General features: G+C 37.1%; 1 protein-coding gene across 2 annotated transcripts in view; it reads right to left on the bottom strand.

The window, feature by feature from the left end:
- Positions 1-14,568, bottom strand: part of mfsd3 (major facilitator superfamily domain containing 3) — a 49,403-nt gene that overhangs the window by 14,720 nt on the left and 20,115 nt on the right. The gene's annotated exons all lie outside the window — the stretch shown is intronic.

A 14,568-nucleotide genomic window follows, 5' to 3' on the forward strand; every position in this document is an offset into this window, starting at 1 on the left:
TGACCATTTCGCGATATTGCCATATTTTTGCTGAAAGGATTTAGTAGAGAACATCGACGATAAAGTTCGCAACTTTTGGTCGCTGATAAAAAAGCCTTGCCTGTACCGGAAGTTGCGTGACGTCACAGGTTGTGGAGCGCCTCACATCTGCACATTGTTTACAATCATGGCCAACAGCAGCGAGAGCGATTCGGACTGAGAAAGCGACGATTACCCCATTAATTTGAGCGAAGATGAAAGATTTGTGGATGAGGAAAGTGAGAGTGAAGGATTAGAGGGCAGTGGAAGCGATTCAGATAGGGAAGATGCTGTGAGAGGCGGGTGAGACCTGATATTCAGCTGGGAATGACTAAAACAGTAAATAAACACAAGACATATATATACTCTATTCGCCACAACACAACCAGGCTTATATTCAGTATTCCACAAATTAAGTTCATACAGCACATATATTAAGTTCATACAGCACATATATTTCCCCAAAGTTACGTACCTGACATGCACATAGCGGCACGCACGTACGGGCAAGCGATCAAATGTTTGGAAGCCAAAGCTGCGTACTCAAGGTAGCGCGTCTGCTGTCCAACTCAAAGTCCTCCTGGTTGTGTTGCTGCAGCCAGCCGCTAATACACCGCTTCCCACCTACAGCTTTCTTCTTTGCTGTCTTCATTGTTCATTAAACAAATTGCAAAAGATTCACCAACACAGATGTCCAGAATACTGTGGAATTTTGCGATGAAAACAGACAACTTAATAGCTGGCCACAATGGTGTCCCAATATGTCGCTACAATCCGTGACGTCACGCGCATACCGAGACATTTTCAGCAGAATATTTTGCGGGAAATTTAAAATTGCACTTTACTAATCTAACTCGGCTGTATTGGCATGTGTTGCAATGTCAAGATTTCATCATTGATATATAAACAATCAGACTGTGTGGTCGGTAGTAGTGGGTTTCAGTAGGCCTTTAAAACCCAAACCCCCCACCCCACTCAGGTCAAACCAACAAGGGACATATGGCACAAACATACAACAAGTAAGACGACAAAAACAGACACATTCACACACACACCCATACGAGGCTAGAGACTAACAGAGGCTGAAAGGAGAGAGAAAGGGAAAATAATAATAATAATAATAAATAAAATGGAGATTATACCTCATCTGGGTATGGGCATAAGTCAAGAGAGTTGACATACAACAAAAAAGGACTCCATGAGCTTTGAAACACTTGAGCAGAGCCTCTTAGCGAAAACCTAAGTTTTTCTGAATTTAACATTTTTAATTTGACATCAATTTATCATTTTCCCACAGGATCTCACAGGCCTTTTCTGAGATATCATAATTTTCACAAGTTCTTCCCCAAAATTCCAACGAAAGGAGCAGGGTTTAAAAAAAAAAAAAACACTGCGGAAGAAAGTGAAAGTTGCAATGAATTGCTGTGATTATTGCTCTGTAATTATAAACGGACGTCTGTTGAGAAAAAAAAGTGATTACCTGTAATGAACAAATACAGACAAAAATAATGAGAAAAGCATTTTATCAAATGGCACACAAAAATATGCCAAATAGGCTTTATTCAGCCAGAACCAAGTAGTACTACTAGTTTTACTGACAAGACTAAACATGATATCTCAGCCTTCACGTGAGAAAAAAATAAATAAAACCTTTTACTGTTGAAAACCATTTATGCTGAAGTCAAGTAAACAATACAAATACTATAGATTACTATAGAAATGTACTGTAAAGCACACTCCATCTGCTCACATGTTTATTCATGTGAAAAAAATGCGTACATTGTTTGTAAAACAAACACCACCAAAAATTGTCTTATTATGGTCTGCTTTGTCGTCCACAAGTTGCAGACATTCGTAGTTGATCTAAAAATGTTGTTTACCGGTATGTTCCAACACATTGAACGTTGTCTACCCACACTTTTGGTGAGAACATTGGGTAACTGTCAAGAGCGATATATAGTGGTACATTTTTCTTGGTAAATGAGTGAACGAATGACGCTCTCTCAATTTAAGTAAGGAAGTGAAGACATGGGGCGATGCAGGGAGGCATTTGATTGGTCAGACATGGGGTTGTACGGTATATCAGTACTAATAAAGTACCGGTATATGTACTAAAGAATTAAAAACGGTACTGCCTCTGGAAAATATAGGTACTGGTCACGTTGTGACACTGCTAAAACGAACAGAGGCGCATGTTAGGAAAACACACAGGAAAACACCAACAAACACAAAATAAGGCACGACGACCTGGTGGAGTTTAATTTTTTAACGTTTTCTGCTGGTGGTGTGCCTCCGGATTTTTTAATGAGAAAAATGTGCCTTGCCTCAAAAAAGGTTGAAAAACACTGCTCTAGGCAGCCACTATCTGCTGCAAACAGAAAATTAAGGCAACATTTGGAACTATCGCTAAAAATAAAGATAGGATCCCAATAGGACGTTTCAAGTAGTTAACTTATAACACACCTTCTCAAAAAAAGAGAAGAAATATAATCTTAGAGAAAAATGTAATTTAAAACATCTGTATGCACGTACAACACTTAAGACCTTCAGTATATCTCTATGTGGAAATAAATTATGGAATTGATTAAGCAAAGCAATCAAACAATGTACTAATATGATCCACTTCAAGAAACTCTTCAAACTTAAAGTGTTTACAAAGTACAAAGAAGAAGAACCATGATAAACATTCTGAATTTATTTCATCCATCCATCCGTTCATTTTTTTCAAAATAATCTTACTCATCTCACCATATGAAATGTAACTTACTTCACAGAGTATTATTTATTTATTTTTATTGTGATTACTTATGGAGTATATTGTGAATAAATTGAGAACAGCAAGTGAACAAAAGTTTTAGCAACTGTTATGTAAAAGAAAAGGGGTACGATTAAATAAGCTCTGCTTTCACCACATCTAGTGTGTGTGTGACAATCATTGGTACTTTAATCTAATCTTAATCTTCTTCCTACTCCTTTTCGGACATGTTGAAAAGAGAAACTGGAAATTGTGATGTATCATGTTGTATGCTTGTATGTTTGAAATAAACTCAAACCTCCTTAAAGAACACGCCTAATCCAGTCAGGTGGTTGCACCGAGAATGTTACTCCAAATTGTTAAGACCGCAAGACGGAACAATAAGATTCATCTGAGATGATGACTGCAAAATCATGTCGAGCACCAGCATGCGCCGCACCTCGGCCTATTCCTGGAAAGTGTCAATAATAGATGCCTGACAAGAAAAAGAATACCCTCAGTCAATCTATCAAACGGAGGCCTCGCACTCTTCCTAATGCACAAAAAGGAAAACACAACAAAAACACCAGAACTTCCAAGATGAAACGCACATCACACAAACCTTTCAGTCAAAATAAAAAGTTTCTGTCAGCCAGTCAGACTTTCTCTGTGTGGTGTTGAGTGTGGGGGTAATGTTCTGCTGAACATTACAGTAAAATATTCAGTGGTGCCGACTACACGCCATTATTATATTAATGGAGACTGACTTCAGAAAGACAGTGGGACCAAGGAGCTGCGAGAGTGACAGCTTGGCTCCCAGGTTGCTGTCAAAGACGCACAACACAACCAACGACTCGCTCACTCAGTCAGCCAGGAGACAAACAAAAATAGAGAAAAAGGAAGAGAGACAGATGAAACAGACTGCACGGAAAAAAAGAATCTGAGACGCTCCCAATGATCGGGAGTGCTGGAGTAGAATGAGTGTCACTGCTGTAACAGTGGTGTGACAAACCAACAAAAAGAAACGTGTGGAAGGAAATGTGAATTTGCTGTGTTGGTAACACATGTCTTTCTTTCACTTCTGTCACTCATGTTTCCCTACTGGCAGTTTACACAGTTATCACAGCCACAAGTCACTATATTCAGGTTAAAAAAATATAATGATTAGCCAACAAGACAGGTTTATAGGGACAAAAACAAGCTACCAATGCAATAGACGGGTATTTTCTAAAAGTGACAAATCAGTCAATAGTCATAATGAGTGGCGGCACACTAATGACTATTACTAAATATGGTAATGTTTTATTTATTGCTACATGCTTAACAAAGTTACAATAAAGAACATCACATTTACACTTGCACAAGTCGCTTCCTGTGGTTAACATCTTCACATGTGATCATTTGTAATATGGAAATACAATAATAAGAAAGTGTGATAGAAATATTAACCCTTTGTGGATAGTTTTTCAGTAATGGAAAAAGAAAGTGAACAAACAAAAGTGTATGAAATTGCTATGAAATTGAAAAGGGATAGGATTCGTCCTACTCATTTTCTGACATGTTTTAATCTGTGAATATGTGATGTACCATATTGAAACTGTATCCATGTTTGAAATGTAATTAAAAACATAACCAAAACTATAGTCAGAATTCTATTTAAACTAGCTAACGTAAGATTGGATGAATCAGCATTTTTAAATTACTTAATCTTTTGGGGAAAAATTATATAATAAAATAAAATGCATTTGGCACACTTTATATTGGATTTTAAATGCATTGTTAGTTTTAGATACAAATAAATCAAACAAAAGCATTTCCTATACAGGTATATGATGTCTCATTTTTGTTTGTGTATGTTATGTAAAAGGTTACCCCAAAAAATAAAACCCATAAAAAATGGTATCCTACAAAGGTCCAGTAATTTGCTGACCCTAAACCTGTGTAAAATAATTCCCAAAATTGTACTTATCTTGGTTGTGTTGCACAAGCCATGTTTTCTCCCAAAATATGTCCAAATAGGCTCAGCAGCATTAGAGGCAAACTTGCATACGTTGCGCAAAGTTGTCAATTACTCTGTGTTCCTCTTTGGGATTTTAGAATTAAGATTTTGCAGAGTTCCGTACTCTCTTAATTTACGAACCCAGTCAAAAAATATATTTTTTGATGGAGCATTATGCCAACAACCTTTTCTCTGAAAGGTCTGCGCTACAGTGTAGGATTTGTTGGAGAAATAGGGCTCCACACAAAATGTATTTTCCTTCGTTGACCAAGACATGTTGGGGAAGACTATAGTTCCGATATGAAAAATAAAAGAAGAAACCTTTGAATCAATAATAATAAATTAGATGTATTTAGTCCTTTTTTATAGTGACTCAAAGCGCGTTACACTGAGAACCCATCATGTGGTAAGCTACATTTGTAGCCACAGATGCCCTGGGGTAGACTGACGGGAACATTGCTGCCAATATGCCCCTACGGCCTCTCTGAGAAATTAACAGATTTATTCGAAGATTGGTGTTTTTTTAGTCACCCTGTATGTAGAAAAAAAATTTAAATCAAGTAAATTGTACTGAAAAAACTCAACTGTAAACTTTTACCTTATTGTTTATTACTCTTATGTATCTGATTGAACAAGAAAAAAATATATAGATCAATAAAATACAAACAAGAAAAAACTGTGCTCAATGAGTAAAACAGCTTTTGTGAGAAAATCCTTCCTAAATTCAGAAACATGACCAAGGGATTTTTGCAAAACTGTTTGAACAGACCGACAAAAAAAGAGACATGGCTGGGGGAGATCGTTAAACGCTGATCTTTCTTTTTTTAAGTGACAACGCTGAACACTGGAAAAAGGAAAGTGTACTGCTGAAATGCAAATATAACATACAACGCGTGTTGTGGTATAAAATACATCATTAGTGGGCTTGTAATTAGTTTGCTTGCACAATATGAAAGACTTACAAAAAAGCTTGTACTTACATTTTTCCTGCAATCATATATAAATAGTAAATACCAATATTTTCTCCCAACGCTCACCAGGTCTTGAAGTGTAAAATTGGCTAATTGACCGACCATCGAGGGAGTGGAGTTTCTGAATCTGATTTTAACATTTGTTTGAAGGTGTACTGTGATTTGTGCCAATTTAATGACCAGATAAAACATGTGGTAAATTGATAACAATGAGACCTTCACTCACGCTGTGTATTATCTACATTCAAATCTTGATCATTCAAAGTACAAAAACCTCCTGTGACTTGTGTAGGTCGTATATTAGTACTAATAAAGCAGCTGTACCCATGATGATAGATTTACGCTTCTCTGCATGTTTGCCTGTTGTTCAGCTCAGCGCTTCGAGCTTCCACAGTTCTGCATTCAACTAATTATTTCTTTAAAGTGGGGGGTTGGGGGATATGCAGACTAACACAGGCAGGCTGATTATTCCTTACTATAAATATTCTCAAAGCAACAATTGTCCATTTCAGCAGGGATTTCATTAGACATGTGCAAAGATTAAACAAGCAGAGCAAAGGGGATCGGAAGGGGGAGAGGCTGGAATCAAGGCAGGCGAGAACGGGAACACATTGGGAGAGAAAAAAAAAGGTAAAAATAAAATAAGGAACGAGACCAAGGGAGAGTCAGTCAGAAAGAAAGAAATAGGTGGGAGGAGACGAGAAACTGAAAAAAAAAAAACATGTCTGCATGGAAAAAATGACAATCACAATGTATTCATTTCTTTAAAATGTAAGTTAAATATGACTACAGAGAAATGAGAGCAGTCAGATATGAAGACAGTTAAAGACAGAGGGAGAGCAGGGGGGGCAAAACAACAGAGACATTGTTACGAGGTTAGTGAAGGGGAAACAGAGGAGGATGTCAGGCTGAAAGAAAATGTAATGTTTGTGTTTACATTAGAGACAGGCGGCACAAAAAATACTCAGAGAGAGACACAACAGCTTAATAGTAAGAGGGTAGGTGACATACAAAAGGACGTCTGCTTGCCTTGTTTATTTCTGTTTATTGAGATTGCTCGTCCGAGTGGCATTTTTCTCAGCACAGTCTGCCGCCTGTTGTGTCGGCTTATGAGGTCTTAGCGCTTTTGACACCCTCGTTGTGTAAAATAACAGCACTAAATCATACTAGGGGGTGTTAAGAATTGTCTCGTCTTGATCTAATCACATTTTATTATGCAGGTATAGCTTATGTGCCTGTTGGGCACATAGAAACACATTCATCTGCTCCATACGACAATGGCAATAGGAGATTCTCCCATCCCTCAAATGCAATCCTATATGTTGATGGAAAGTCAACAAACAGATTTCCACCTGGGCTAACAAAGTTAGCACATTAGTTTGTGCACATTCCTTCACTGTCTTTACATTTGTCTTGAATCTTAGGGGATGTTCATACTTGTAGTCCGGACCAAAAAATTAGTGGTCACTTAAGCACCAACTGGTTTGCTTCAACTATTTTTGTCAGCGGACCAAACAATGCTTAGTAAAGCAAATGCATACATTTGTGCTTCGATGGCACAGCGTATGTGACGCGTCATGTAAATTGTCCGAGATGACATCTTACGGGTCACATACACTTGTAGGAGCTTACTTTCTATCCTCCTGAGAATCAGCGTCCTCTGCAATACCATCGAAATTTGTGTTTTGCGTAACAAGAATGTTTCTTTTCCGAAACGTGCAACTTTGAATAAATAAATGGCCCAAAAACAAATGTGTACTGCAGAGGACGATGCTTCTTAGAAGGCTGTGGTCCTTCTTTTTTTTTTACCAAATTTTCCTTACCCTTTATACCAGATTGGCAGGCAGACTAAGACCCTTCTCCCAAATAGTCTTGGCCCCCTGTTTGGGCTGGAGTTCCATTGAGCCGTACACCATCTAATTGCATCCCCCTTGCGCACCTGTGTCAAACCCCCAAGGCCATTTGAAAAAGAACATGCATTCGGCCTGTATGGCAAATTTCATTAAAGGCCTACTAAAATGAATTTTTTTTATTTAAACGGGGATAGCAGATCTATTCTATGTGTCATACTTGATCATTTTGCGATATTGCCATATTTTTGCTGAAAGGATTTAGTATAGAACAACGACGATAAAGATCGCAACTTTTGGTATCTGATTAAAAAAAAGGCTTGCCCCTACCGGAAGTAGCGTGACGTAGTCAATTGAACATATACACAAAGTTCCCTATTGTTTACAATGATGGCCGCATGAAGTGAGAGAGATTTGGACCGAGAAAGCGACAATTTCCCCATTAATTTGAGCGAGGATGAAAGATTTGTGGATGAGTAAAGTGCAAGTGAAGGACTAGTGGGGAGTGGAAGCGATTCAGATAGGGAAGATGCTGTGAGAGCCGGGGGTGACCTGATATTCAGCTGCGAATGACTACAACAGTAAATAAACACAAGACATATATATACTCTATTAGCCACAACACAACCAGGCTTATATTTAATATGCCACAAATTAATCCTGCATAAAAACACCTCAGTGTTTGTTATGCTAGCTCCTAGCTCCTATGGTAGCTCCTAGCTCCTAGCTCCATATAAGCCGCCAATCCAATTCAAACACCTGCACAACACACACAATCACTCAGCCCAAAAGACCGTTCACCTAAACCAAGGTTCATAAAGCTTATATATTTAAACAAAGTAACGTAAGTGACGCGCACGTACTGGCAAGCGATCAAATGTTTGGAAGCGCAGCTGCTACTTACGGTACCTGATATTCAGCTGGGAATGACTAAAACAGTAAATAAACACAAGACATATATATATATACTCTATTAGCCACAACACAACCAGGCTTATATTTAATATGCCACAAATTAATCCTGCATAAAAACACCTACGTGTTTGTTATGCTAGCGCCTAGCTCCTCTGCTAGCTCCTAGCTCCATAGAACACACCAATACAATTCAAACACCTGATCAACACACACAATCACTCATCCCAAAAGACAGTTCACCTAACCCAAGGTTCATAAAGCTTATATATTTAAACAAAGTTACGTACGTGACGCGCACGTACGGTCAAGCGATCAAATGTTTGGAAGCCAAAGCTGCATACTCACGGTAGCACGTCTGCGTCTTTGTCATCCAAATCAAAGTAATCCTGGTAAGAGTCTGTGTTGTCCCAGTTCTCCACAGGCGTCTGTGTATCGAAGTCGAAAGTCCTCCTGGTTAGAGTTTCTGTTATCCGAGTTCTTCGATCTTGACTGCATCTTTCGGAAATGTAAACAATGAAACACCGGCTGTGTTGTGTTGCTGCTGACTTCCTTCGCAAAATACGTCCGCTTTGCACTGAGAACTTTCTTCTTTGCTTGCTCAGCTTCTTTCTCCATAATGCAATGAACATAATTGCAACAGATTCACCAACACAGATGTCCAGAATACATCCAGAATGAGATGAAAACAGCTATTTCGTATTGGCTTCAATGTGGAAGCCATACCCGTGTTCTACTGGCTACGTCACGCGCATACGTCATCCTCAGAGGCGTTTCGAAACGGAAGTTTAGCGGCAAATTTAAAATTGCACTTTATAAGTTAACCCGGCCGTATTGGCATGTGTTGCAATGTTAAGATTTCATCATTGATATATAAACTATCAGACTGCGTGGTCGGTAGTAGTGGGTTTCAGTAGGCCTTTAAATAAGAACACCTACATACCTTCGCCATCAACACAATCTCAATTACACCTAATGTACTACATTTAACTGTGGCGACCACAGTGGTATTAATAGGATGCAGAAGAATTTTTCATCTGACGCCAAACTTGCTAATTTCCTCCTTGATAGGTAAGTAAGGCATTTGTGTTTTCTTATTATTTGTAATAAATGGAAATGGACATTTCGTCTGTAAACAATATTGTCCAATACAGTCTATGATCTTGTCTAACAAAGCTAGTATGTTCGTGCAACTAATGCTTATAGTGTGATGCTCAGCTCCTAGTGCAGGGGTGTCCAAAGTGCGGCCCGGGGGCCATTAGCGGCCCGCAGGTCATTTTTTAACGGCCCCACGGCACATTTTAAAAATACGATTGAAAAAAATTAAAAACATAAAAAGTGGTATAAAAGAGCAAACAGGTGAAATGTAACAAGAAAATGTTGCAATGTTTACTCTAATAACACAAAGCTGCCATGCAGGCGGTTTATTTCTTTAAAAAATAATAATGAATCAAAATCAATGTCATTATGAATTATTGACCTATTCAAGGCTCCAATTACGTCACATTAGATATTCCACTTTGAGATATTTTTTGGGGAAAATGTTGCATATTTTGTGTTCGCCATATAAAAAACTTAACTATTTTTTTAAAGAAGGGCCTCAAACGAACAAACAAAAAACATAAACAACAATACAATTTATAATTGACGGATAGATCTGAAGTTGATCTCGAGATTATTGTGTTAAAAGTCAACAGTAAAAAAATTATAACTTATTTTTTAACACTTTAATGAGTAGGACCCTTTTGGATCCCCAATAATTTTAGTGTGATTTGTTTTTAAGTGTCATTGCTTAAAAAATAATAATGAATTAAAATCAACGGTGTTATGAGTTATTGACCTTTTTAAGGCTCCAATTATTATATAATCTCAAATATTCCACTTAAAAATTTTATTGGGTGAAAATATTGCATATTTTGTATTTTTTCCATTAAAAAAATGGGTTTTCTTTGACAAAAAGAGCATACAACTTTAATCTTTAAAAATGTTATATTGACAGATAAACCTAATGTCGATCTAGAGATTTAAAACTTGAATAATAATAAAAATAATAATACTGAATAATGACACATTTTTTATATTTTTTTGACCAAAACCCTGTGGGGTCCCCGGGATCAAGCTTGAGTGGAGGCCTAAATGTATATTTTTTATACATATATTGTATTGGTTTTTGAAATAAAAAATATCAAAATGGCCCCTGCATGCTTTTATTTTTCAGTGTGCGGCCCTCAGTGGAAAAAGTTTGGACACCCCTGTCTTAGTGTAAAGCTTAGTTAGCATGCTAGCAAGGTCAATGTTGTTGTGAGTTGGATGACACATCAACATACAGGCTAACGGGGGAAATATATGCCCGTAAGCCTGTATGTGAATGATTCATCCAACTGACAGGGAAAAATATATTTTTGACAAATAAAACCTACCGGTATATGGATATGGGTAGAGTCAGTGCCTATTTTGTTCTCAATATGCGGATACCCTGAGGAAATGTGTTCCAACATTAGCACAGCTAATTGCGGTTTCTAGTACTGTATGTGCATGGGGTGGTATTTGCTTTGCACAGTATAATGCATTACATGTAATGATTTTCTACTTTGTGTATTGACATGGTAGTAGGCTATATGATGTATGCGTAACGTGGTTTTTGGGTAACGTGGGTTGGCTCATAGAATTGCACTCTGCATTGAAAGATGGTGATGTGCGTACATGGAAGAGAATGCAGTGCGTCAGGTTTGATGCAACATGGAGTTATGCTGAACGAAATGTGGCTGTAATTTTACTGTTGGCCTTGGCTTGCCATCAAATTAGGCCTATGCGATATATAATATATTACTATATATAATTATTTCGGTGGTGGTCCGTGCGGTCAAACTCTACATTTTAGCAGGGTAATGTCAACAATCTGTCCTGACTCCCGACGAAAATATTGCTGCATAACTTTACAAATACATTTGGCTAATCCACATCAGTAAAATGTGGCATAATTACTTAGTAAACCAACCATCTTGCAAGAAGCATAAACAAGAGAATCCTACAGCGTAGGACTCATCGATTGCTATTTGAAGTTCTTTGGAGTAGGATTCGATTCGGCTGCATATCTGGCAACCTCAGTCATGGAGAGTGAGAGGGGACTACAAAATTTTGACCGCGATTGCAGTACCATTTCTGTCACCTTTATGATCCAGAGCATATCTCAATCAAGAAATGTATTTTATAAATAAGCTGAAAAACTATAAATCATGAGATAATTTTACAATCACTAATACGCCAATAGAGGCTTATTGAGTCAACGATTCCTATGAAAGATTCCCTTGAAAAGGATGTACAGTTTGATGGTTGTAACATTTAAAACAGGTTTTAAATGGTGTTATATGCATGTGTAGTAGCTAGTGGATGCACAATTCGACAAAGAACGGCTCCAAGGAACACAGTCCTTCTGGTTCTGAACTGCATTCACACTATACCAAATGAATTTATTCGTTCTAACCCAACAAATAATGACAAGTGTGAATACAACTTTAGTAGACTGTGGTCATGTTGCCATGCTCATATTTCTCAGCAAGTAACCAGTAAACTGTAATTATTAATTTGTTTATGTTGAATGTTTCACGTGACATAAAATGAAAAAAGTCCCTAAATATGACAGAGCACCTTGGCATCTAAAAATTGCCTCATGATTTAAAGGACACCTATTATGCAAAACAAACTTTGTGTATTGTGTATGTGGTATCTGCATAAGTCCCGAAAATTTGAAATCAAACCATGGAAGCATGGAGGTGATGTTTAGAAAACAATATTGCCTTCCTTCATACTTCCTCCAAACGAGCCATTTGGAATTTGCCCCATTTGTGACGTTTTTTCCCAATTTTGAGGTCAGTGGATATCTACATATATGGTAGAAATGTACCCAAAGTGCTTTACGCGAGTCCGCGCTGTAGTAAATAAGTTCCTTATTTTTCTCTGTCTTCTTGCTTTGGGGCAGACTGGCTCATATATTGACATGCATCCTCCGTTGTTGCCATTTCTAATAGAAAGAAGGGTATAGTTCGAACTTACAGTATATGTGTCAGTAGACTAACTAAAAACTACAACATTGATGACTGGGAGAAAACGCAGTAAAAAAAAAAATGGTGCACAAAACGACGCATCCCGAACAGATGGTCAGAAAGCAGCTTGAAAACAGTCTGTAAAACATAATCTCTGCAAAATTTTGACCAAACAACCACCGTTGCTTGTTATGTAGACCATAAGGAAGTGTTTTAAATGTAGAAAAGAAAAACATAATATGACCCCTTTAAAATATTTAAATGACACCAAAATAGAAACAGTAGCTGTTGGAAACCAGGGTTTATTTCATAACCCTATAGTTACATTTTTATTATACTAAAGTGAAATTAATGCTAAAATCATCTGCGTTATCTTCAATGGACACATACATTATATTAGATTGATTAAATAAAAATCAATAGCCAAAAAAGACTTCTACCACATTCTGGCTTGGATTTGCTAACTCATCCGACATTGGCTTGTTCAAATACTAGCGGAGCAAACAGACATTCTCTTCTGCAAATATTTACATCATTCCATATTATTGAGCCTCTACTTGTGCGACCCCCCCTGTAGTTTATTTTGAAACCACAAAGTCAATACTCGTTCATCAGTCACCAAACCAGAAAAAGAACAGTTTTATAACACATAAAATGGTACATAGAGGAGGCAGTGTGCTTCCTGTGATTATTTCGATTGGTGTTCATAACAGAAATTATTGCCAGAACACATGTGTTCTTTGAGTTTGATACTTGTATGCAGCTAATGAGTTACAACAATGCCCACGTAACTGATTAAAGCTGTAATTATAGCTGTGCTGGCTATATTGTTACAGAATCACTGTTATATTCTACTGCATATCAAATACTAGCAACATAATTAGTTTGTTCTTTTCATCAGATCTTTTGACCCCCGTGCGAACCTTGCAGACCTCTTAGAAGACATCTGGCTATATGGAATAACTATGTTAAACAATTAAACATTTACATAGCAAAACTGCCTTAGGCATCTTTGCTGTGCAGATGCTTATATACAAGCTGTTTCAAAAGCAGCCAACATTAGGTAAAGTACATCTGTACTGTCTAATGAGATAAAAAAAAGGTATATGTCTTTGTAAAATGCGGCTCAGTTTTGATTGACCATGATCCTGCCAGAGAGATGTTTATCGGACACAATGTTTTACCTTCACCAGGAAGTATCTGAGAACACGGGGTGAATTTTTATTTTTTTTTGATGACATTTTCTGGAAATATCAGAAATAAGATAAGGAACATATTGTTAGATTTTGGGGGTGATCAAGATTATTTCTACTATGTTACCTTATGTTTATGTTATAAGGCTCACAGAGAGTAGATTACTGACAAGAGGGTTCATTCTTTTTTTCTTATTCTGTGGGAGATAGGGCCTGGCATAGGTCTGCACTCTCCAAGAGCCTTTTTTAGTTGCTATTGCAGTTGAGGCTATAATATGTTTAACAGCAACTAGTATACCCTGTTTTTATTGCATGTGTTGTTTTTTGTTGTAAGTGCTCTCTCTTTCATTTGTTTTGTCATTATTATTGTGATTTCGACATGCCTATTTATAAAAACAGTATTGCTCAAAAAATTTATAAAATACATACTAGAAATAAAGTTTTTAAACAAAATCAGCATAAGCGGTACAAACATGCCAAAGCTAAAATCTTGCAGACAATCTCAGCAACATCATATCTGAAATATCCAGAAGGAAATCAAGAACAAACGTCGTTGTTCATTTTAGGGCTGCAGCTATTGATTATTTTAGTATTGTACTTATTCAGTAATAGAGTGGATTGTAATCGATTAGTTTGCTTGATTAATCAAGCAATCAGATAAACATATGCTATTGTCTAAATACGTATTTTAAGTAAAATAATTACAATAACCAAAAATGTTCTGCTTACCTTATCCTTCATACTTATTTTCTAATAAATGTGCATCATCAACATTTAAATTTCACTTTTAACATGTGTGCATTAATAATAATTTCAAAAAACTGTTCGCCGCCACACAGATCATGGCA

Source organism: Entelurus aequoreus, linkage group LG06 (genome assembly GCF_033978785.1).
Source record: "Entelurus aequoreus isolate RoL-2023_Sb linkage group LG06, RoL_Eaeq_v1.1, whole genome shotgun sequence".
Classification (NCBI taxonomy): domain Eukaryota; kingdom Metazoa; phylum Chordata; class Actinopteri; order Syngnathiformes; family Syngnathidae; genus Entelurus; species Entelurus aequoreus.